The sequence below is a fragment of the Heteronotia binoei genome, chromosome 8, assembly GCF_032191835.1.
Source record: "Heteronotia binoei isolate CCM8104 ecotype False Entrance Well chromosome 8, APGP_CSIRO_Hbin_v1, whole genome shotgun sequence".
Taxonomy (NCBI): domain Eukaryota; kingdom Metazoa; phylum Chordata; class Lepidosauria; order Squamata; family Gekkonidae; genus Heteronotia; species Heteronotia binoei.
The window spans coordinates 97623696-97648830 of NC_083230.1; the positions used below are offsets into that span (position 1 = coordinate 97623696).

The following is a 25135-nucleotide window of genomic DNA, read 5'->3' on the forward strand; positions in this document are numbered from 1 at the left end:
GCTTTTGGAAGCTGAGCTGCTCCCCACTCCCTAAAGCATTTGCATATGGTTCGTCAAGCATCTACAGCTTCATTTAAATGTATAAAATGAAATTATCCACAGCAAAGAGTTATCCAAGTGTTGTTTGATAATGTAAAAAGCGTCATTTTGCTAACATTTTTTTTGCAGTTTTATTATGTTTTTATGACAGCAACAACCGGGGGAAATGTCTATGGAAATGCAGTTATCTTTTTAAAACTGCAAACAACCATAATCAAGTCTTGGTAAATATGCAATTCTAACTCAACAAATCCCAGTGCTGACTACTCTTCCACAGTGATGCCACAGAAGTTCACAACCCCACTGCGCCAACTCGAAACTCCTCATTTCATTTTCACTACCCTTACACAAATCAAGCTCACTAGTCTTTATTTCCATATCATTCCCTGTCTTCTCAAATTGAATTCCTGTGGTATCTACACAGTTTCTGCATTGGTTGCATATAAATGGCATATACAAATGGCGTTAAATGGTGTGAGCATGCTGCATGAATATGGTTACCAGATCTGGATTGGGAAATACCTGGAGATTTTGGGGATGGAGCCTGAGGAGGGAGGGGGGGAGGTTTGGGGAGGAGAGGGACTTCAATGGAGTGCAATATCAATATGTCCACCTTCCAAAGTGGCCATTTTCTCCAAATGAACTGATCTCTGTTGCCTGGAGACCAGCTGAAATCCCAAGAGCTCTCCACCCACCACCTGGAAGTTAGGTCCCTCATTTATGGGAAAGAAGGGACCAGGGTACACCACCATTTGTACATCTCTATTTTTCAGAGCTAAGAACCTGGTTGCTCATTGTAAAATAGTCATCTGAAAGATAACACCCTAGTTCATTAGTTTAAGTCCCAATCTTAGTTGTAACTTTCAGCCAAATATTTGGCTAAATATTTCAGATCAATGTGAAATTCACACACTCACACAACTGCCTTAACATTTATTCCACCAGAATGTACCATTCCATGTCTCCCCCAACCCTCGTCCCTTTACTTGTACACACACTAATCATGTCCCTCCAAAAACACTAGGGTTGCTAACTCTGGGTTGGGAAATACCTGGAGATTTTGGGAGTGGAACCTGGGGAAGGTAGGGTTTGGGGAGAGGCAAGATCTTAGTAGGAACATAAGAGAAGGCATGTTGGATCAGGCCAATGGCCCATCCAGTCCAACACTCTGTGTCACACAGTGGCCAGTATATGTGTGTGTATACACACACACACATATACAAACATACATATACACATACACACACATATATATATATACTGTGGCTAATAGCCACTGATGGACCTCTGCTCCATATTTATATCCAATCCCCTCTTAAAGCTGGCTATGCTTGTAGCCACCACCACCTTCTGTGGCAGTGAATTCCACATGTTAATCACCCTTTGGGTGAAGAAGTACTTCCTTTTATCCATTTTAACCTGACTGCTCAGCAATTTCACTGAATGCCCACGAGTTCTTATATTGTGAGAAAGGGAGAAAAGGACTTCTTTCTCTACTTTCTCCATCCCATGCATAATCTTGTAAACCTCTATCATGTCACCCCGCAGTCGACATTTCTCCAAGCTAAAGAGCCCCAAGCGTTTTAACCTTTCTTCATAGGGAAAGTGTTCCAAACCTTTAATCATCCTAGTTGCCCTTTTCTGCACTTTTTCCAATGCTATAATATCCTTTTTGAGGTGCGGTGACCAGAATTGTACACAATATTCCAAATGAGACCGCACCATCAATTTATACAGGGGCATTATGATACTGGCTGATTTGTTCTCAGTTCCCTTCCTAATAATTCCCAGCATGGTGTTGGCCTTTTTTATTGCAATCGTATACTGTCTTGACGTTTTCAGTGAGTTATCTACCACGACCCCAAGATCTCTCTCTTGGTCAGTCTCTGCCAGTTCACAACCCATCAACTTGTATTTGTAGCTCAGATTCTTGGCCCCAATGTGCATTACTTTGCACTTGGCAACACTGAACCTCATCTGCCACATTGACGCCCACTCACCCAGCCTCAACAGATCCCTTTGGAGTGCCTCACAATCCTCTCTGGTTCTCACCACCGTGAACAATTTAGTGTCATCTGCAAACTTGGCCACTTCACTGCTTACTTCCAAATCCAGATCATTAATTAACAAGTTAAAGAGCATGGAACCCAGTACTGAGCCCTGTGGCACCCCACTGCTTACCATCCTCCACTGTGAAGACTGCCCATTTATAATCACTCTCTGTTTCCTATTAATTAGCCAGTTTTTGATCCACAAGAGGACCTGTCCTTTTACTCCATGACTCTTGAGCTTAGTAAGGAGCCTTTGATGAGGAACTTTATCAAAAGCTTTCTGGAAGTAAAGGTAAACAACATCTATTGGGTCCCCTTTGTCCACATTTGTTCACCCCCTCAAAGAACTGTAGCAGGTTACTGAGGCAAGATCTTCACTTACAGAACCCATGCTGAGTATTCCTCAATAACTTTTGTTCATCAATGTGCCTACTCATTCTGTCCTTGATAATGTTTTCTACCAACTTTCCCAGTATTGAAGTCAGACTGACTGGCTTGTAATTTCCCAGATCTCCTCTGGAACCCTTTTTAAAGATGGGGGTGACATTTGCTACCTTCCAGTCCTCAGGAACGGAGGCAGATTTCAATGACAGATTACATATTTTTGTCAGGAGATTCACAAGTTCAACTTTGAGTTCTTTCCAAACTCTTGGATGTATGCCATCCGGACCTGGTGACTTCTTAGTTTTTAATTCGTCAATCAGTTGTAGGACCTCCTCTCTTGTCACCTCAATTTGACTCAGGTCTTTCAACACCCCTTCCAAAATTAGCGATTCTGGAGTGGGCAAACACTTCTCATCTTCCACAGTGAAGACGGAGGCAAAAAATGCATTCAGCTTCTCAGCCATTTCCCTATCCTCCTTCAGTAATCCTTTTACCCCTTGGTAAAAGTAATCCTTTTACCCCTTGGTCAGAAATCCTTTTACCCCTTAGTGGGATTACAATGTCACAGAGTCTGCCCTCTAAAACAGCCCTTTGCTACATGGGAACTGATCTCCGCTCTCCGGAGTTTTTTCCTTCCATTTGGCCCAGCTAATGCAGACATGAAAACAGGATTTTACATAGGGATTGTATTTTGGGGATCAATAGAACACTTGTGTCAGTGTTTGTGCAGACCTGAATTACATATTTTGTTTGTGAGTTTTAGACCTGCCATATGAGATTCCTATACACCAGGGAACTCCCACAAAGAAACAGTTGCCTACAAGAGAAAGAGAATTAATTAGTAAGCTTTATCCTTCACTTTCCCCACCACTTGGCTTACAAATATCCTGAAAATCATAATAAAACAAACCCACCAGAGCAAGATCCAGTGCAGCAAGATCAGCAACTTCAAACCCTTCAAGGATAGCTCCATGGAAAGCCTCATTATTGTAACTGATTGCAGAGGTCATAAAAGCATGGCTGATGGAGATTAATAAGTTCTTACTCTCCAAAATAGGGAACACCCAGTGCATTAGATGTGTTTGACAAACTGTGCTCCCCACCAGAGTTGATCAGGTTGACTTCTCACAAGACAATTAAAGAGAAATAAATGTCAGTCTCCCCAGCCACTCTCTCCAATATTTCAAGCTGTTAGAGGATTTTACGCTATCACCAAAGTTGGCACATTTATGTGGGTTGTTAACATACTGGAAATTACGAGCTCTGGTAGAGCCACTGAGCTTGTTGGACACAGCTGTCCTGCAGCTGAGCCATCTGGGAAAGTGGAAAAGGGATTCAGTTTTCTTCTTCGTTGGCAGTACAAACGAGATAAAGAGGTCGAGGCTGGGTATGAGTGTTTGGGAATGCCAGAACCACCTGTCTAGAGAGCAGAATGAAATATTTCACTTTGGGTTTCAGCCAGTGTATCTAAAGAGGTGATCAAGGCATATGGAGAAATCGCTGCAAGGAGACATCTCCTTTGCCAAATGAGTATTGGCTGGAAATCAACAGTACAAACTTCCAACGTTGTTTTACATTAGATTATTAGTCACAAACCAGGCTGAGCAGTGATTAGAAGGTTAGGTCAAATATGAGAATCCCAGCCTAACCTGCTTCACAGGGCTGCTGGGAAAAAGATGAGATATTGAAAGAAAGGATGTGATAGAAATGTATATGAATCTAATGAAATAGCTCATTGGTTGACTACTGTTCCCCTGTATTGTTTGTTTAATTCCAGAGAACCATCTTGTAACTATTAGGATTTACTGCCACCTCTCCTCCTTAGGTTGGCTCTTTAGGATTACACTGTTACTCCCTTAAGCTTGAAATTGCATACCCCTCCCCCTTCAGCAAAGCAACTGTCTGTTGGTGGTTCTTCTATATTCAAGAAGGCTCAGATCTCCTTCCTGCTGAAACTGAATGGAACATCAGGGTCCTGAGACTGGTTCTCCTACTGTATAACATGGTTGTAACTAAGACACTGAAGGTGGGGGTGGAAATCTGTATTCAGGTCATAGTGTCAGTGACCTGTCTTCTCTTCTTTACATGCTGGTTGAAAGCATCCTGGCAAAGGGCCTTTATGATTGGATAAATGCTGCATGAGAACAGTTCAACCTTCTTCAATAGTGCCTCGGGACCAATCCCCTGCAGCTACTTTTAGAACCCAATTACATGTCTGGTGTTCCAATCATGGGATTACAGCATCATGTATCTCCCCTAGCTGGGGAACCAATATTCATTAGGGTTCTTATCACCACAGTGGGTAAAGCCTGCTGTTAGATCAATTTAACCAGCATAAATTAAGTGGTTTATTGAAGCACTATGAATAACAAAAGCATGTTTGAAAGGTACAAGGTGAAGAAATAGGAACACTCCTCCCCTCCCCCCCCAACCCCCCCCCCCCAGGGCTGCTGAAGGTGATGTGGGTTACATGAACAGGAAACAAATGCACCACTGTTGCATGAGTTTATACTAAGGCTCTATGGTTAATCTTCAGTAGCTACAGTTTTCTAATTTCCTCACCTTTTACCATTTCTCATGCTTTTGTAGCAAGTTAGTCATAGTCCTTCAATAAACAGGATTAACATTGTAGTTTGACATTTAGTACAACTGAGCATTTCTAAGAGCACTCTGCTTATACATGCTTTTCTTGGTGTAACAGCCATATACCAATATCCATTTTTGAACATGTCCCTATGGTAAGCAGAACAGTTGCTATCCCTGTCACTGCCAAATGTTGGCCCATCACACACACACACACTTAACTGCACTTTCCCAGAACAATAAGTCTTTAATCTTGACTTTGGATTCTGCAGCCACCTTATGCACCATGCTTTTTCCTCGAATGTATTTATTCTACAGCTTCAATAATAATACCCCCCTGCACTTTTCTAAATTGGAGTGGAATATCACTTGATATGTGTGTTGAGAATGGCATCCAAAGGGTTTTTTGTAAACTTATTTAATTGCCCTATCACAGCTGCTCAGTAGCATCTAGCAAGCACCTTCCATTTAAATCCTCATGGCTCACATTTTGTACATGCATTTCAGCATTAGTTAATTCTCGCTGTTGCTTTCTTTCTCCCCCTCGCTGTCACTCTCTCTTTCTCTCTTGCTTGCTCTCTCACTGTTGCTCTCTCTCTCCCCCCCTCACTGTTGCTCTCTCGCTGTCGCTGTTGCTCTCTTCTGCTCTCTCACTCTTGTTACTCTCTCTTGTGCTCACTCTCCCTCCCTTTTCCTCAGGTCGTGCTGGCCAAATTAGAATATATTGGAGGTCCTCCAATGGAGGGACCCTACAGAGCAGCCTTCCCCCTGGACCACTCCGTAGCTACAGGCCTGGTGCGTCTGCACAAGAGCCTGTGCAAAGTCAGCTGCAAATCCACCACACTTTGCATAGCACTGCAGTTTATATGGGGGAGGAGACCTCTGGCAGAAGCTCTGGGGAGCTTTTTTAGTCTTGGGCCACTAATTTTTTTTAAAAAAAATTGATGTGGGTGGGGAGTGACCTTCAAAGGGTGGCAAAAGGGCAGGGGGAAAATCTGAGGAAATCTGTACGCTTTTGAATTACCTTCTGCTTAGAACCAAAATAAGGGGGAAATCGGCACAAAAGCACTCTAAAAAAACCTGGGGAAAGAGCAACCAGAAAGTGAACTGAGCACCGGAGAGAGGAAAATTAGTGCAGAATGACAAGGAAAAATCAACGGACATGCATGGGAAAGGCCTGTGCTTAATAGGCTACTGTTAGCCTTTTTAGGGTTGCCAAGTCCAATTCAAGAAATATCTGGGGACTTTGGGGGTGGAGCCAGGAGACACTGAGGGCGGAGCCAGGAGCAAGGGTGTGACAAGCATAATTGAACTCCAAGGGAGTTCTGGCCATCACATTTAAAGGGACAGCACATCTTTTAGAATGCCTTCCTTCCATAGAAAATAATGAAGGATAGGGGCACCTTTTTGGGGGCTCATAGAATTGGACCCCCTGGTCCAATCTTTTTGAAACTTGGGAGGTATTTTGGGGAGAGGCACTAGATGCTATACTGAAAATTAGGTGCCTCTACCTCAAAAGACAGCCCCCCCCCCTCAGAGCCCCTGACACACGTGGATCAATTCCCCATCATTCCCTATGGGAATCGTTCCTGGAGGTGCATAATAGCTATGGGGGTGGAGCTTCCCCCGCCGGCCAGCTGGCTGGGGGAGGGGGGAAGCCTGTAAAACCAGGGGATCCCCCGCTGGGACCTGGGGATTGGGAAGCCTAAGCCTTTTCTTAATACCACTTTTGCTTTCTTGGAAATTTGCCTTGAATTTTTAGTTTCAGGCACAATCTAGAATTGACACTATGTTTCATCTAAATTCCAGCAACTCAAGGGATGATGGAGTTTAAGGCTCAAAACAGATATTTTCATAAGTTTTGCGTAGAGACTTGCAGCTGTACTGCTCCTGCGAGTCCCCAGCTCATGTGTAGAAAGTACAAATGGGCCAGATTCTGACTGGGATAGCAATGTGGAGGAAGGGTTCCTGCTCTTTTCAGCAGCCAAAATGACCCAGGGTCTGAGGAGATGGGTGCTGTTTGCACCGTTGAAGGCTACAAGTTCAAGTGTTCTATTACATACAGACTTCTGATAGTGTGGATGATGCCTGCCACAAATGTGTCTGGGTTGTTTTGGCTGCTGAAAACACTGCAGGGTGAAGGGAGGAGCACCTTCTCCATCTGTGCGACTCTCCTGATCAGGATTGGGCCCATCTCTGCTTAGTACACTCAAGTTGCCATGGGGACTTGCAGGCTGCAAGCTGCAATATGGCTGCAAGCCCTCATGAGAGACCCATGAAAAAGTAATGTCTACCTTAAGAGTATGGCAATGGATGACAATTCATGTCTAATACATATATGCCACGGTCTTAAACTCGTTGGGTCTTTGGACTACTGACATTTCCTGATATCTCAGACACCAGTGCTATATGTCAGCTCCACAACTAATAGCCAAGGCAGAGGAGGTTGAGAACAAAGGGCTATTAAACCTATAGAGACTCCTAATTGGATTGCTCAAATCAAATTAGGGAGGGCTAGTCGATATAACTCTTAGCTTCAGTCCTACTACCCATTCTGTGTATTGTTCTCCCCCCCTCCCCCAGTTCTAAAAGAGTGTTTTCATTTTCACGGCTGCAGTTCTAATCTGTGACCCTATTAACATAGTTTCTCTTGAGCAGTTCTTTGCATTAGATGGGGAACCAACTGACTAGGGTTGATTAAAAATGCCTGCAGCTTAAGTTACCAACTACATATAAAACAGGGAGAGAATAAACGACATGAACATGAAAAAGAGTTCCAAATCAAGCCTCTCCTTTGGAAGCACAGCATGTCTATCTTTCTTTACCAGCAGCTCAGACACCTTTGCTACAATCCTGTATGATCATCTGACCTGAAAGTTTAAAAAGGGGATTGGTTTAGTTTAAGAATAACAGACATAGCTGGAGATAAGCATTCCTTGTTTGGAAGATCTGATTCTGGATCCTTCCGGAGGTCGGCAACTAAATAAATTCATCCTGGTTTATCACAGGAGAACAATCTTGCAGTTCAAACAGGACACAGATTATCATCATGTTACAAAGCAGGCAGGTTGAGAAGATAGTTTTCTGCACAAAGCATACAAAAGAATATATTGTTTGTTGCTTGGAGGTGGGTTACCCAATATTGATTTCATGGCTCTTATAAATTAGGGTTCCTCAACCTTTTTGAGCCTGCGGGCACTTTTGGCATTCTGACAGTGTAGTGGGTACAGCCACAAAATGGCTACCACAAAATGGCTGCTGCAGGAGGTAGAACTAGTCACAAAATGATTGCTTCTGCTTTCCTTCAATCTTGCTGTGAAGATGCTTTTGTTGTGGAGGCAACTGCTGCCAAAGGAAAGTTTCTAAAAATCTGTGCAGCCATTCAAATCTCCAGCAGCCAGTCAGAAACCTTGCTGGGCAAAACCCCCACTTGGTCCTGCCCACATTCTAGCCCAAACTTTGCTCAGTCCAGGAAACAGGAAATCCATTCTAGAGACTCTGTGGAAGCTGACCTCCCCCCACCACACACACAACTGCTGCTTGGTTTGTTTTGTTACATTTTCCTCAAGACATTTTTGCATGTGGTATTGTTAATTGTGACACGATCAGAACAGATGAGAGCAGCAACCAGTTTGGAATGTTGATTCCAGTGTGTTTCCTTTCTCCAATCTTTTCCTCCTTTTCATTTTTTAAAATTTTCTGTGTGGGCACTGCCCTCACCTGGAGTTATGGATGCCAACCTCTAGGTGGGGCCTGGAGACCTCCCAGAATCATAGCTCATCTCCAGGCTACAGAGATCAGTTCCCCTGGAGAAAATGGTTACTTTGGAGGGTGAACCATAGAGCATTGTATCCCACTGAGGTCCTTGTTCTCCCCAAATTTCCAGGAATGTCCCAACCTGGAGCTGGCAATCCCCTGTTTTTAGCTACTGGCCAGGGGGGACCTGGAAACCTAACTGAAGTTCACCTCGTTTTGGTTCCTATACTTGATAAGTCTTTCATTTACTTTAAGAAATGATCTTGTACATGCCATTTTAATGCCACATAATGCCATATAATACCATTTATAAATTTGATACCATTTGTACACAATTGACACACACACACAATTGACACACACATAAAGGCTAAGAAATGTGTTTGTTTTAGCAGGAAGCATTTGGCATGAGGAAAGGAACTTTGATACTAAAGTGAATAATGGGCAGCATTCCTTCTAAGCTGAGTTAGTGTGAGCTAGCTCACAGTTTTTTAGCCTCCAGCTCATACATTTTGGTCTTAGCTCAGGAAAAATGGCCCCAGAGAAAACTAATTTATGCAGTAGCTCACAACTTTAATGCCAGTAGCTCACAAAGTAGAATTTTTGCTCACAAGACTCCACTGCTTAGAAGGAACATTGCTCATAGGACACTTTCTCACGAGGCATAAACAAAATGAAGATAGAAATATTTCAATCAAAATTGCAGTTTTTGAAATTCAGACTCCTCTGATCCTCTCCTGGTTTTTGCTATGGATCTCTCCCATATTCAGCTTTAGAACATATTTTTCAAGTTTGGAAACCTGAACTGATTTCAAAGGCATGTAATGTTTAGGAATCAGATCATACCTATTAGATACAGCTTGACTGTCCTGTATGATATCAAGACATGCTTCAGCATATTTAGGTGTATAATGCAAATCACTGAAGTAAAAAAAAATAAAAATAAATCTGCCATGGATAAAGATGTATAAAGCAAGGCTATCTACTAGAAACAGCATGGAATAGGTACAAAAACATCTGCCATGAGCACTAAAAAAAGAATTATCAATTAAATGTGTCCTAGGGATAGATGAGTCATTGCATAAGGCTCAGAGACAGCATTATTATTTTCCCCAAACTCTGGAGAAACACTGCTTTCCAAGGTATGGCAAAGTATGCTATATCACACAGTTTTGTTTCCTATGGGTACTAAATTGCTGTTCCCTCTGAAAGCGGAACAAAATCAAAGATTCTTCAAATGTAATGGTCATCCTCTTTTGTAGTCTTTCCCCAGTTTTTACCAGCAAAATGTTTAAGGAGGAGGAGGTGAATAGGTACTTGGTTGTGTAGCACTTCATACAGAGAAAAAATTGCTTTGCATAAATGTTATTAGGGAAGGAGAGAGACTGGAAACAGTGGGCTGGAACCCATGAACCCATTGGGTTAACCAAAGGCTCTTTGCAGTGAAGAAAAACACCATCATTAGTGGGGCAGATCAGAGGGACCCAACCCTATATTACTGCAATCCTAAACAAAGTTACACCCTTCAAAGTCCACTGATGTCAGTGGGCTTAGAAGGGTGTTTTTACAAATGAGATCATGAGGCCCACTTCACTTCCCCCCACCAAAAAAATTCCCATGGTGTGGCAGCTGTAACCATAAACCCAATCCAAATGGTCACTTAGGATGGGAGAGTGATTTTATAGATAGGAATAATTGGGAATAGGCAGCATTTGAAGACAACCAGTCTGGGAGCATCTGAAGTGTGTGTGTGTGTGTGTGAAAGAGAGAGAGAGAGAGAGAGAGAGAGAGAGAGAGAGATATCTGGAAGCCTTCATCAACATGCATACATCTATCTCCTCTGCCCAAGAAGGGAGACAGATACTATGTCAGGTAATTCTCTTTTAAGGTTAGATTAGGAAACGATCACTGTTTTTACTTTTATTTTCCTTCAGACTATATCTCAGATTTGTAGCCTGTACTCTTTTACTGTGTTAATCTATTAGTAGCAAATAAAGCTTTACTCAGTTTAAACTGCATTAGTTTTCCTACCAATGGTCAGACAGCTCTCTGCTTTACCCATTTCTTTTGCCGGTGTTCCCCTGGGGGTATAAACAGGCATCTGAGAGGAGTAAATAAAGGGGATGTGGCAGCAATACTACAGGGACACCACAGTGTTCTCTTGAGAGGATTTTGTGAAGCACTGAAGGATCATACTGGGAAAGTTGTGTTACCTCTGCAATCCCACCCAGCCTCTGGACAAACTTAGCTATCTTGGCTGCACACAGGCTGTTATGATGCAGTGGGGGGGATGAACTCTAAGGGACTATGGGGGAATTATTACAGCTGTAACTCTAGATCAGGGGTCCCCAACCCCCGGGCCAGGGACAGGTATTGGGCCACAGTCTGTTTCTAAAGGGCTGCGCAGCCTCGTTATTTACCCCTCACAGCCTCACCGCCCCGCTCCCCCAGTGCCTCCTCTGCCCCCCCCCCATTCTCACCATTTTAAGGCTGGGGAAGAGGCCGTGAAACACCTCCCAGGCTGACCCCCCTAGCTGATCAAGTGATCGGCGCGGAAAATGTGGCAACAGCGGCGCAAGAGCAGCGCTGGGAGTGACACTTTTTCAGCGGGTTGCTCACTGCTGCTGCCACATTTTCCCCTCCGATCAACTGATTGGCCAGGGGGTGTGTCGGTCTGGTAGCTGCTTCACGGCCCCTTCCCTGGCCTTAAATAGGGAAAATGGGGGTGGGGGGGCACAAGGCTGTGCACAGAGGGGTGGTAAGGCTGCACGGGAGAAGGGAGGAGGAAACAGGTGGGAGGAAAATGGGGAGGAGGAGGAGATATCATGTGGGGGGGGCAAATTGGGTGCCCCCGCCCTTCTGGCCCTGGGGCCTAGTGGACTGGCTGGCCCTGGGGCCAGTCCCTGGGGCCAAAAAGGTTGGGGGCAGTGCTCCAGATAATGCATTTATTCTCTGTACAAGTGCTTTTTCTTGGAGGAGGTTGTATTCTACCGATGTGAGCCTCCCTTTGTGACCTGTTTTGTGGCTCAATGCCACATGTCTATATGCCCTGAAAAAAAGATGTACTCATCTTAACCACGTATCTTCATTTCATGAAAATATATTTGAACAGTGATGGGATTTGCATTACTTCATTTCATGCTCTGTTTTTTTGCGATGGGGGTAGAAATTTCCATTGAATTGCAGCCAATGTATTGCATCCCCATAGGATTTTCAAGGCAAGAAACATTCAGAAGTGGTTTGCCACTGCCCTCCTCTGCATTTATTTATTTAATCAAATTTATATCCCATTGGGCTCAGGGCGGCTAACAACAGTTAAAACCCACATAAAATATTAGAAAAAAACAGAATATACAATAAAAACAATTCTGTACATTTTCCAGCCATAGAACTCCAAGATGCAGGTCTGATTATCTGTATTTGTCCAATGAGATTGTCAGTGCTGTGGGGCATTAGCTACCTCCCCTTAACTGTTGAAGACAAGTTTAAATAATTCAGTCTTATAGGCTTGGCGGAATTGTGGCAGGTCCTGCAGGGCCCTGATGTTTTTGGGGATGGCATTCCACAGAGAAGGGGCTATTGTCAAAAACGCTCTGGCTCTAGTGGTGGACAATCAAACTTCTTCCAGTCCAAGGATCTTAAGAAGATTTTGGGACCCCGAATGTAGTGTTCTCTGGGGCACATGTGGGGAGAGGCGGTCCTGAATGTAGATAGGTTCCAGGCCAAGGAAGACCAGTGCATAGAAGCACTAGTCTTCCTTGGTAGTCTCCCCTCCAAATATTAACAAGAGTCAACATTGCTTAGCTTCTGAGATCCAATGAGATCAGACTACCACAGTTCAAGAGAGCCAGTTTGGTGTAATGGTTAAGTGTGTGGACTCTTATCTGGGAGAACTGGGTTTGATTCCCCACTCCTCCGCTTGCACCTGCTAGCATGGCCTTGGGTCCGCCATAGCTCTGGCAGAGGTTGTCCTGGAAAGGGCAGCTGCTGTGAGAGCCCTCTCCAGCCCCACCCACTTCACAGGGTGTCTGTTGTGGGGTAGGAAGGTAAAGGAGATTGTGAGCCGCTCTGAGACTCTTCGGAGTGGAGGGCGGGATAGTAATCCAATATCTTCTTCTTCTTCTTCTTAGGTCTACTGTGACAAGGAGAAGCATTTTATACACTGTTTCTTTCTTTCTTAAAGCTTCCTTGAAACTTGATAGTGGTAAATATTTAAGATGCCCACAGTCTCTGGCTGATTCCTCCCCACAGAAAAATTGGAAGTGAGTTAAATCACTTGAAACAAAAAGACTACAATTCAAAAGAGCTAGGCACCATCATTCGCAGCTATATTTCTCAGTCTGGCACCCTTTCTGAAAACATTTTAAAACTAGATACTCAAGGTGGGTGTTGCTATCAGTAGTTTTATGGTCCACCCACACATTATAAACATGTTGCAGTGATAGATGTTGGCATATAACAGCTGGTGGTTATTTAGGCTACTGAAATTCTTCCATGTCACAGTTTCAGTTAGTTAAGAGCTGAAAGATCTTTAACTTGGTACATGATAACTTCACAGTTAGTGTTGTTTTCAGAAAAGAAGATGTATGCAGATATGTGGGAGGGGCAAAGAGTCCTGAATTGGGTTGGATGCAACGGGCTGGGTTATATGCCTCATTCCACACACAGAAGGAACACTTATGCTCACATATTTTTGCCAGTTCCTCCATCCTACAGCAGATCTCCCAACCCACCTAGACATCAATCCTTCTGACAGTCCACCAGCCCCCAGGATCACAATTCAAGGGAGCATATCAAATTTGACAGTATGGGAGGCAAGGAAGTTCCACTATGCAAGAGAACTGCATCAGATCCCGCCAATTACTTCTGCCTGCCAGGTTTTCCTTTACTGGAGGAGGAGGAAAACCTCTTCTACAATGAGAAAGACTTTTGAAGAAAATCTTTCTCCATCAGATCAAGAACGGGCAAAATAGTCTTTAGGTCCAGCCCAAATCATGTCCAGTGTGATGCAACCACTATGGGTGAAGGATTATTATTATTATTATTCTGGCAATTGGTTGATGGTTTAACTTTCCTGCTTTCATCTGTGTAACATCTGCTAGTTTGCACTGATTTTTCTGTTTTTCTGTTTTTAATGTTTTGGAGGATTTAAAACCTGACTGTTTTTTCTATACTTTTAATTATGGTTTTATTATATCATTGCTAGTATTCATTTTTCTTATTTATTTGTTTAGTTAAACTATGAGTTCATCCACCTTTTTACTAGATAGCTGAAACTCAAAGTGGGTAAAAATTTAAAAGAATTCAAAGAGCAAATAGCAATAAAAACACATGAATCCATGTGTCCACAAATACAACATATAATGCCCCCTTAACATGACAATATTAATAGGCTTCCCAGCCTCCCACTGGGGGTGGGTTTTCTCCCAATTTCAGGGGCCCCAATCTGCCACCACGGAACTGGCTGCCAGGGGAGCCCTGCCCCCAAAGAGCACTGGCATGCCACAATGTGCCTGGCATGATGACATCACCTGAAAGTGCCACTATTGCACTGGGCATGTTGCTGAGGGGATGCTCTAACAGAAAAAAAACTCTATGATAATCATAAGAGCTTTTCCAAGCTATAGGGTGTCCCCTTTGCAACACACCCAGTGTGATAGCTTCACTTCCATGTGAATAGTCCCTCACCTGAAGCCAAGTAGGACTTGGCAACCCTACAATACCAATGAAATCTAAGGCTCTCCTAAATCCTCAAAAATCTCCAGTATCGACAGGCCCTGTTAAAAAGTTCAGTTTTGCATCCCTTACAAAAATCCATCAGAAGTGAGGCTTTCCTAAATTCTTCCTGGAGGCCATTCCAATGGCCCAGAGCAGCCACCAAAAAGGCACATACGTGAGCAGCCTGTGGTGAGTGAGGAAAAAAGAATGCTGATGTGACAAAATTGCCCCATGGGTTCATACTAAAAGAGACGGCCTTTCAAGTATGTAGTCTGCAGGCTGAAAAGGGCTTTAAAAGGTAAACACCAGCACCTTGCCTTGACCTGGAAGCCAATTATCAGTCAGCGGGAGTGAGAGGCTCCCTTTGGCTAGCCTCTGAAAATATTTTACTTTTTACATTGTTTCAGGAATCCAGTAGCAGTCAGCTGTGAGTTCTGGGATCTCCACTATTTCACAGAACCATAGAGCTGGAAGAGGCTACACAGGCCATCTAGTCTAACCCTCTGCTCAATGCAGGATCAGCCTAAGGGATACTGTGCAGGTGTTTTTTCCAGCCGCTGCTTGAAGGCTGCCATTGAGGGGGTGCTAGACCCCTCCCCCCCACCAGAAGCCAATTCCACCGCTGAACACTGCTGCTCAGATGGCAGATGGAAACACCAGTCTGGCCTTTCTCTTCAACGCATACTTCTGCTTTTCTAAGCAGATTCTTCAAATGGAAAAAAAAAGTGTCTTCCTAATGAATTGCTGGAAATGCCTTGGGGACCCCTTTGGAGTGGAAAGGAGGCACAAAAGCTTTCCAAATAATAATAAAAAAGCTCTAGCAGGTTACTGAAGTAAAGCACGTGAGCCTCAGAAATTGAGGTGGGGATACATGCAGAAAGTCTCAGCTCAACTCATCCCAGCCAATTTTAGGTCAAGAACAGGCACATATTAATTGTGCAAAGCTATAAATCTGAAGAATAGTAGCTGGGCATCTGTGTCAGAATGGGGTCTAGATAGACCCAAAAGTTCTCTCTCAACTAGTGTTGCGAGGTTCCCTCACTGTTGTGGCAGGGAGATTTGGGGGGGGGGGGCAATCTGGGGGTGGGTGGGACATTGCACATGATGCTCTGGTTTTGGACAAAACTCTATGTTTTTTTTTTTTTTTTGCCTTCAAAACCATAGAGCTTGCCTTCAGACTAGAGCACTGTCATGCAATGTTCTTGGGAAGATGACATCACCCCAAAGTGACATCATTGTGTTGGGGGCATTGCATAGTGACGTCCCTGTTTTGGGGCGGGGTTTTCCCTGCTGGCAATGGATCAAAGCCCCCCAAAGCAGGGGAACCCCCACTGGGACCTGGTGACTGGCAACTTTACTCTCCACACATCTACGCAGTTCAGTTTGGGACCACAGCACATATGAAGGGGCTTCACCTGTCCTGTGATGTTTTCTTTAACTTTAACGGGGACTTGGCCAATGTGGAAACTTACAAATATCCCAGGATTACCTTCGTGTTAATGTTATATACATAAATTTTAACTAGGCATTTTAGATATCTATTTTCAATGCATTGTCACATGCACTGACCTTTCTGGATTGAAACTAATTTATGGAACTATAAATATGGATGTGTCTAGAAGAAAAAAAAGCAATGGAAATAAGTAAATATATACGGAGAAATGCGATCTCAAATTCAGGGCAGCATTCATCTAACCTCATTTTAACTCAATTGGTTTATCCTACGCAAGGAAAACTACAATTTGCTTGGGATGCTTCCCCAGGACCCACTGCCAGCATCTCATGGAAATGAAGAGTTTATTACTATTCCCCCAAACAAGGCAGATGAAGCCATTCCCGAGTTTCAATTACTTTCAGCTTGTGGCCTCATAAGAGCTTTAATGGGGAGAGTTTTAACCCTGAGCCAGAATGCATGTGAGGCCACAGAGTCAATCTCTTCCAAAGTCAAGCAGGTGAAGGGGAGAAAGAGAGGTGATGGCTTCCTCAGTGCCATCACCTAACTATCACAGGCAGGCTATTAACTTTTGCACTACCTGATAGGAGGCAACGGGATGAGGACATGCAGAGTGATCGAGGAGGACAACATTAATCACATCATAACCCTGGATAGCATTCAGCAGACAATATGCTGCAATATGGTTTTCCTTTCCAGAATCTATCACAGAGATTCCTAACCCCTCCAGGCTTCTATTTTGCTGTGTGTATCGGCAATCAAGAAGAAGGGAAAGGAAGTGGCAAGAGAAGGACATCCCTTCTTGTTTTGTATTCTTAAGGCTAGGAGCTCAGCTGGATTGATACCAGCAGAAACTCTCAAACATCAGGGGGATTGCTGTACATCAAGTTGGTTTGAATCACTGAATTGAAATCCCCAATTTAAATTTGGAAAGACCCAGGGCTTTTTTTTTGAGCAGGAACGCACAGGAATGCAGTTCTGGCTGGCTTGGTGGCAGGGGGTGTGGCCTAATATGCAAATGAGTTCCTGCTGGGCTTTTTCTACAAAGAAAGCCCTGGAAAGACTAATTCATAACATTGATTTAAGTCATGTTTCCCTTGCTGAAATTTGTCTGCTTCCTTGAGAAGCATACGTACTATCTGGTCGCTAAAATAAATAAATGATATTGGTTTCAAAGAGACTTTATTGGAAGACAATCTAAAACATGCAGACAACCTGTTGTGTTGTACTGCAGAATGGTATTTTCCTACAGACAAGAGACAGACAGGGTGGGAGTGGGGGCTGGTTCTGTCTGTGCACCATGCAAGGATAGCAAGCAAGACTACACACTTATTTGGGAGCACTCCACGAGGAGGAGGATCATTATAGTGCAATGACAGTGCAAGATCTACCAATGCAAGAATACAGCCGATATGCCCATGCTGTTAAATTTTCTCTACGGCCTTTGAACATTAACAATATTACAGAGTTCAATTGCTGGAAGATATAAAATGGGAGGACATCACCTTGTGTGATACATCTTGGATCCTTGGGTCTTTGATGACCTGCCTGACGGTGGTTCCAGAACTCTTGTCACTTACAGCATTTAACTTCAGAAATCCTATATTTCCCCCATGATCTTTAACATAAAGAATTATCTTCAGTTCCAAAACAGCACCCACCTCCTGATAGTCTCTGAGATACTGTGAGAATCCCTTTACAACAGACGAATAAATGGTCTTCTTGCCTTTTTGAGCCCACTGTTTACAATGTCTTGCCTATAACCAATGTGCATGTTTATGTACACATACACACATATCTCCCAGCTGAAGACTCTTCATAAATCTGATGAGCCATGAAAACTTAGACTTCAAGTTTCCAGTGGCTTGGATTCTATGTTCTCTTTTTGATTGCAGAGGAGAGGGAGAATATTTTTTATAGAACCTCACTTTTCCCTGCAGCCCCCAAGAGCCAGTTTGGTTTAGTGGTTAAGTGCACAGACTCTTATCTGGGAGAACTGGGTTTGATTCTCCACTCCTCCACTTGCAGCTTTCACAGGAGTTGTTCTTGAAAGGGCAGCTGCTGTAAAAGCTCTCTCAGCCTCACCCATCTCACAGGGTGTCTGTTGAGGGGGAGGAAGATAAAGGAGACTGTGAGCCACTCTGTGACTCTGAGATTAGGAGTGGAGAGCAGGATATAAATCCTATATCTTCTTCTTCTAACCACCTTGGTATTCGTGGAGGGACCACTCATCCACAGGGCCACCATTTTAGATGTTTGCAACAGAAGAGGGAAGAGAAAGACGCTTACTGTTCATGCTACACACCTTGGCTCAAGCTCCATAGGATCGAAACCACTAGTATTTGGAGAGCCACGAGATCTCACAGGAATGCTGTGAGGCTAAAATTGGAAGAGCTATGTATAGCACCTTGGGCTTCTGGCAGGAAGGACTAGATAAAAACCTAATAACCAACCATGCAAATGACCGGTGTCCCCATTCCTGATCCATATTCCTAATGACAGGAAATTAGAGAAACACTCACAGCCCCATCACATCTGATTTACATGACTCCCTAAAGCAATGACCTAATCAGGGAAGGTTGCCTGTTAAGGAGGTGACAGAGTATCATTGGAGGTCCTCTGTGCATTCTCACGCAGCTTCAAAGAAAATGACTAAGCTGGCTTTGGGTTGAATGAGCTGTTCCCTCCAGAGCCAGTAACAAAGGACATTATAACTGCTTGAAATGCATCAGCTGCCAGCCATGCTCCAAGAAGCAATGTGCATTGCACTGTGCCATGGAAAAGGGTAATATTCTAGGTCATGGGCCTCTTTTGCAGGCAAAGTTGTGTGATTTGATGAGCTAATTAAAGTCTCCCCCAACCTGATCTTAAAAATCTATGTTTTCAAAGCCAAAGATGACTGTTCTAACTAATTTATATTTGAGGACAGTAATGGGAAACTGTTTCAAAAAGACTGGGTTCGCTTTTGAAGAGAATAGCAGCATTCTGTTCTTGCTGGAGGCTGCTAGATGTGATGGGACTTGAGTGACAAGGCAAGGTTTGGAAGGCAATGGGGCTGAAGTTTCTGCTACAGTCTCCTTCTGCTGTTTGGCTAATAGCTGGTTCATGCATTCAGAGAAACAGGGCTTTTTTTTTTTAAAGCAGGAACGCAGTTCTGTCTGGCTTGGTGTCAGGGGGTGTGGCCTAATATGCAAATAAGTCCCTACTGGACTTTTTCTACAAACAAAGCCCTGTAGAGAAATCACATGCTACTGAGATTCCATGATTGTATCAGATTGGAAGTTGATTGCTCTCAGTGCTTTTCCAAGTTTCTTCTTAAAGAAACTTATTTTAAACATTAAGATATGTTTCAAGGCTCTAAGGAAACCTAAGCTGCAGAAAAACCCAAAACAAAGAAACAAAACCTTCCCCTGTCCTTTTATTTCTCCCTTTTGCCGTAACTGGTATCACAGATTCCTGACACGTTCCTGCAAAAATGGATATGCTGTTTGCACAAATACAGAAACAAATCTATGTTGCACATCACATGTGTATTATTATCGACATTCACAATAGATTTAAATACACAGAACATTTCTTACTCAAAAGCACAGACATCTGTTACATGGGATAATGCAGATATGAATCATTGTTGTGCATTGCATGCTCAATTGATTTAATTACACAACAGCTTGCAACTCCAGTTGTCACTTCTTTTCCACAGATACAACAATGCTAATTCCATACCTGCTGGTGGTTTGGGTCACTTGCCTGCAACAATGAACATGTGATGATAGCATCAGGAACAGAAAAGTACAGATATTTTACAGCAGAGCTTTTTTGGTAGAAAATGCCCAGCAGGAACTCATTTGCATATTAGGCCACACCCCTGATGTTAGAATTGTTTCATATAGGGCTTTTTTAATAGAAAAAGCCCAGCAGGGATTCATTTGCATATTAGGCCACACCCCTAGTGCCAAGCCAGTCGGAACTGCGTTCCTGTGCGTTCCTGCTCAAAAAGAAGCCCTGCTTTACAGCATCCCTAATGGAACACTCCCAACAATCCTTTGACTTGCACACAAGTACTGCATTCCCAAGTAAAACAAAATAGCAAATAATCGTTCAAATGTGAAAGCAGATAGACGAACTTCTTCATGAATAATATACCCTCCAATTCTCCTTTCTCACCTTAGATTTCCTTCCATTCATTCAAGAACAGTAATAACACAGTAAACATCAATAACTTTTAAAAAGTGACCTATGTATCTAACAAATCACATCCCGGTTGGGGCTGTGCAACTAGACTCAGCCCCCTTCCCCCAAATCAAAGGTCATTGCTGAAAACCTTGCCCCTAGCTAACAAGGGTACCACAAAGGAGATTTTTAATCCTGACAGCAACTCAATTATAATCCTTTCTCCTTAATAAATGTACATGTGATTACGGCTCATCAGAAAAGCCGTCCTTCAGGCTGTGCTAAGAGAGAGAAAGATTGCCTAGCTATTGGTGGGGAGGACAAGCAGCACAGATAATGAATAGGCTTGCCGTCTCTTCAGCAAAGAGCTCAGAGAAAAGTCTGCAAAGTTATGGAGCTTCCAGCCTTCCCCCTTGTACTTTAACAAAGCATGTCAGGCTGCATATCCTCTTCAATGAATGATTTACAACTTCCAGCAATGGCTCGCAAGCGTGAAAGGCAATCACAGATATAACTACCCTATTACCTCTAATCCAATGCCTTTCAGTGGCATCAGTTTACAGATTCAGCTGCCAGACCATGGTTATCTGTCTATTACAAATATATCCCATCCTGCCTGCAAGGAGGTATGGACACTGTATGTGGTTCTCTTCTCCTCCATTGCATCTCTATAACACACAGAGAGAGGGTAACTGGCCCCAGGTCTAGGGCTGGCAGCCATTAGATGTTAACTGGTGGGAGTCAGGGGGAGCAGGGACATCAGAGGCACTATTAACGCAATGTAGGGTTGCCAAGTCCAATTCAAGAAATATCTGGGGACTTTGGGGGTGGAGCCAGGAGACTTTGGGGGTGGAGCCAGGATACACTGGGGGCGGAGCCAGGAGCAAGGGTGTGACAAGCATAATTGAACTCCAAGGGAGTTCTGGCCATCACATTTAAAGGGACAGCACACCTTTTAGAATGCCTTCCTTCCATAGAAAATAATGAAGGATAGGGGCACCTTCTTTTGGGGCTCATAGAATTGGACCCCTTGGTCCAATCTTTTTGAAACTTGGGAGGTATTTTGGGGAGAGGCACTAGATGCTATACTGAAAATTTGGCGGCTCTACCTCAAAAGACAGCCTCCCCAGAGCCCCTGACACCCGCGGATCAATTCCCCATCATTCCCTATGGGAATCGTTCCTGGAGGTGCATAATAGCTATGGGGGTGGAGCTTCCCCCGCTGGCCAGCTGGCTGGGGGAGGGGGGAAGCCTGTAATACCAGGGGATCCCCCGCTGGGACCTGGGGATTGGGAAGCCTAACGCAATGACATTATGTCATTTCCAGGGAGAACCCAGAAGTGGCATCCAACCACTCTAGGAATTTCTGGAAACACTATGGAATAACCATAGACTTTCTGGTAGTTCCTAGAGCAGAGTGATATGTTGTCCAGATTTTACCCAGAAGTGGCATAACATTGTCATGCTGATGGCCATGTTTAAATTTATTGATCTCCGACTGGCTCATAAAGCAGTAGCAGCAGTGGGGGTTGCTGGCAGGTCTCCTGCCATAGCAGGATTGCTGGCAACCCTACCACCAGGTTATTCAGTGAGCCAAACTTTCCAGTCCTAGCTCCCCAGTCCTCCCCAGTTGCGCGGGCCTTGATCCCACTCTGGCTTGCTGCTACTCTTTGGGGGTATATTTTTACATTCCTAATTCTGGCTGTTTCAACCTCAACATTCCTATTTCAGTTTCTCTTGTGAGCCAGCTTGGTGTAATGGTTAAGTGCACAGACTCTTATCTGGGAGAACCAAGTCTGATTCCCCACTCCTCTATATGCACCTGCTGATGTGACCTTGAGTCAGTCACAAGTTCTTACAAAGCTGTTCCTCTCAAGAGCAGTTTCTGTCAGAACTACCTCACAGGGTGTCTGTTGTGAGGAGGGGAAGGGGAAGGATATTGTATGCTACTCTGAGACTCCTTTGGGTAGTAAAGGACAGGGTATAAATCGAATCTTCTCCTCCTCCTCCTCAAAATTATTGTTGTTGTTGTTCAGTCACACAGTCGAGGTCGACTCTTTGCGACCCCATGGACAAAGTAACGCCAGGCCCTCCTGTCTCAAAACTGTAGGGACCACATTTTCAATGTAGATACACTGTCTTATTTTGATCACCTGGTAACCTCTGCCTTTGGACCCAGACATATTACAAAACTTGTGATTCTGTATACTTGTGCCAGTTTTGCTTCCTTGTGCCAATTTTTTCCTTTGAAAAAAAAATATTTTTCCATCATTATGCTCACATCAATAAATCAGCATCATTTATTAGGCTTATATGATACCCATTGTCTAAATACTGTACAATTTGAACATAAAAACCATGTAGCATGTGCACTCACTACAAACAAGTCTCCAAAACCATCAGCAACAAAAAGAGTTCTGAAGGTGTTGAAAAAATGTAAATGAATATAACAAAAATGAAGCATCAAGGACATGCTTCCTCCTTAGTTGTTTGTTGTTCTAGCTGGTCTCCATGTGGTTTCATCGTCTGGCCAAAACAGGATAATGAAACACAGGTGAAGACCCTGCTTGGCTCCTCATAATTCCCATGTTCAGAATCTGCTGCAGGTCTGACATGAGGTCAGCATGACTCTGAAAAACACTATCAATATGGGAGTTCTGCAGACAGAGCACTCCGAGACCTGTGGCCTTTATACTTCCTAAAAAGGAAACGTTTCTTTTCTGCAGAAAGCATTGTTCCCCATACCTGTTTAGAAGGCAATCAATGTCTGTCTGCTGGAGTTGTCATTTTTCAGAGAGACAAACAGCTCAGCCCAGTCAGGCATTCTTAGAAGACTTGACCTCATTCATCAGACTCCTTATTATGGCAGACCAATGGTCCTGCTCATCAGATGATGAATACAAATCAGCTTGCAGCATGATACCACTCTCCTTGGGAAATCTTTCTGAGACTAAGAGACATCCCCAAATCCCAACTTTACTTGATATTGGATGGGATTTATCTGATTTCCTGCACACCTCTGACTTTCCCCTTCATTCTATTTCTGGGCATCCTCCCCTGCACCCCAGAAGCAACATTTCTGGGGACATTTTGGACTTCAATGAGAGAGGGAAGGGAGACTGTGACCTTCCACTAGCAGAAATCTCTTTTGTCAATGGAAATTTGCTGACAATTTGAGTCTATACTTTTACAGTTCTTTTAGTAATTTGATTCTGTGTTCCACTCCCCAGCAATTTTGGGTTAACTACAGGCAGGGGTCATTTTGTAGAAAAATAGGTGGTAGAGCTCATCCAGGGATTGTCATGCAGTTGCACCTACTATTCAATGGACAAGGTGGAAAGGAGGAGGTGGAACTGTCAGAAAGGTTCAGGAGCTGTGCTCCTGTGAGCTCCCACTGAATCTGAGGCCTGACTACAGGGATTCCTAATATTAATTCTAAAGCTGAAATGTGTGAAATTTGTTTGCTATTGAGTTCAGTTCCTTACCTATGTGGACAGATGGATGGATTAATAGATTAAAAACAATGCTAAAAAAGGAAGTCTCAGTGTGATCAAATGTATAACTGCATCAAAAATCTTCTTATGCTATGCTTTACTAATGCATTCTTGTACTCCTGATATGACACTCGTACTCCTGACATGATAGAGGTTTACAAAAATATGCATGGGATAGAGAAGGTAGAGAAATAAGTACTTTTATCCCTTTCTCACAATACAAGAACTTGGGGCATGCAGTGAAATTGCTGAGCAGTCCAGTTAAATAGAATAAAAGGCTGGAGCAAATGATGCTCTGTATTCTTGGTGCTTTTGTGGGGAGGGGGGCAACAGTGGGAGGGTTTTTAGTGACCTAGCCCCACTGGTGGACCTCCTGATGGCACTTGGGTTTTTTTGGCCACTGTGTGACAGAGTGTTGGACTGGTTGGGCCATTGGCCTAATCCAACATAACTTTTCTCTTATGTTCTCCTATGCTTTTTTAAAGTGCTAAATCTTGGTACAACTTGTTATACTATCACATCAAAAAAATGTTTTTCTTTTTATGGTGTTCTGTCAATGCAAACAAATGAACATTTGTAAAACACTGCAATATTGATTCAAATGTACAATTGCACAATCACATAAAATTGCTTTTCGCAGGATTTTATTGGTATGCAAGTGAACTTGACATATATATGGGGAAGATAAACATAAATGAACTTATGGAATGGAAATCTGCAGCAAATGACACATAAAAATCACCCTACTTAAATTGGGGAGGAGGGGTAAGAACACTAATACAGTGGTCTCATCACAAAAATAAGAACAGGCAATTCAAAACACTAACACCTGGGAAAAATTTGAATGAGGATAATATTTGAATCACCCCTTATAATATTTCATTGAGTACACCAGATTAGGTTTTTAGGTATAGGTTTTTTTGAGGCACACAAATGAGAGGTGCTATATGCATTATTAACCTCTCTCTTTCCTTTTCCCTTTCATCTAGCCCTTCTCCCAGCTCCTCCTACACAGGCAAATTACAAACACCACTTTAAGGAGTGGCATGAGTGTCAGCAACTAGCAAGTCCTTGGTCAAATGAGAACCTTTATTCTCCTCTACCAAATGGTAAGAAGAAGAGCCTTGTGAAAGAAATAAAAGGAGAAAGTGCCATCAAGTTACAACCAACTCAGGGCAACCCCATCCATGGAGTGGGCCAGGTAAGGGATAAGCAGAGGTGGTTGCCATTGCTTTCCTTCATATGGCAACCCTGGACTTCCTTGGTGGTCTCCCATCCATGACCAACCTCTCTGAGCTTTTAACCTCTGATGAACCCAGGCCAAGCTAAGCTATAAGGGCTGAAGTGAAAGGAAAAGTCATTAGGGAAATGAGAGCAGTCCATTTTACAGATGGGTTCAGACTGTGATCTTCCACCCACCATTCAAAAGCGGCTTCCTGAAGAACCTTGCTGTTGGACAGGTATGCAGAGCTACATAGGCCTTG

At 43.4% G+C, this 25135-nt stretch overlaps 1 protein-coding gene across 1 annotated transcript in view; it reads right to left on the minus strand.

Moving 5' to 3' along the window:
- CHRM2 (cholinergic receptor muscarinic 2) overlaps positions 1 to 25135 on the minus strand; it is a 248378-nt gene that overhangs the window by 66502 nt on the left and 156741 nt on the right. The window lies entirely within an intron of this gene.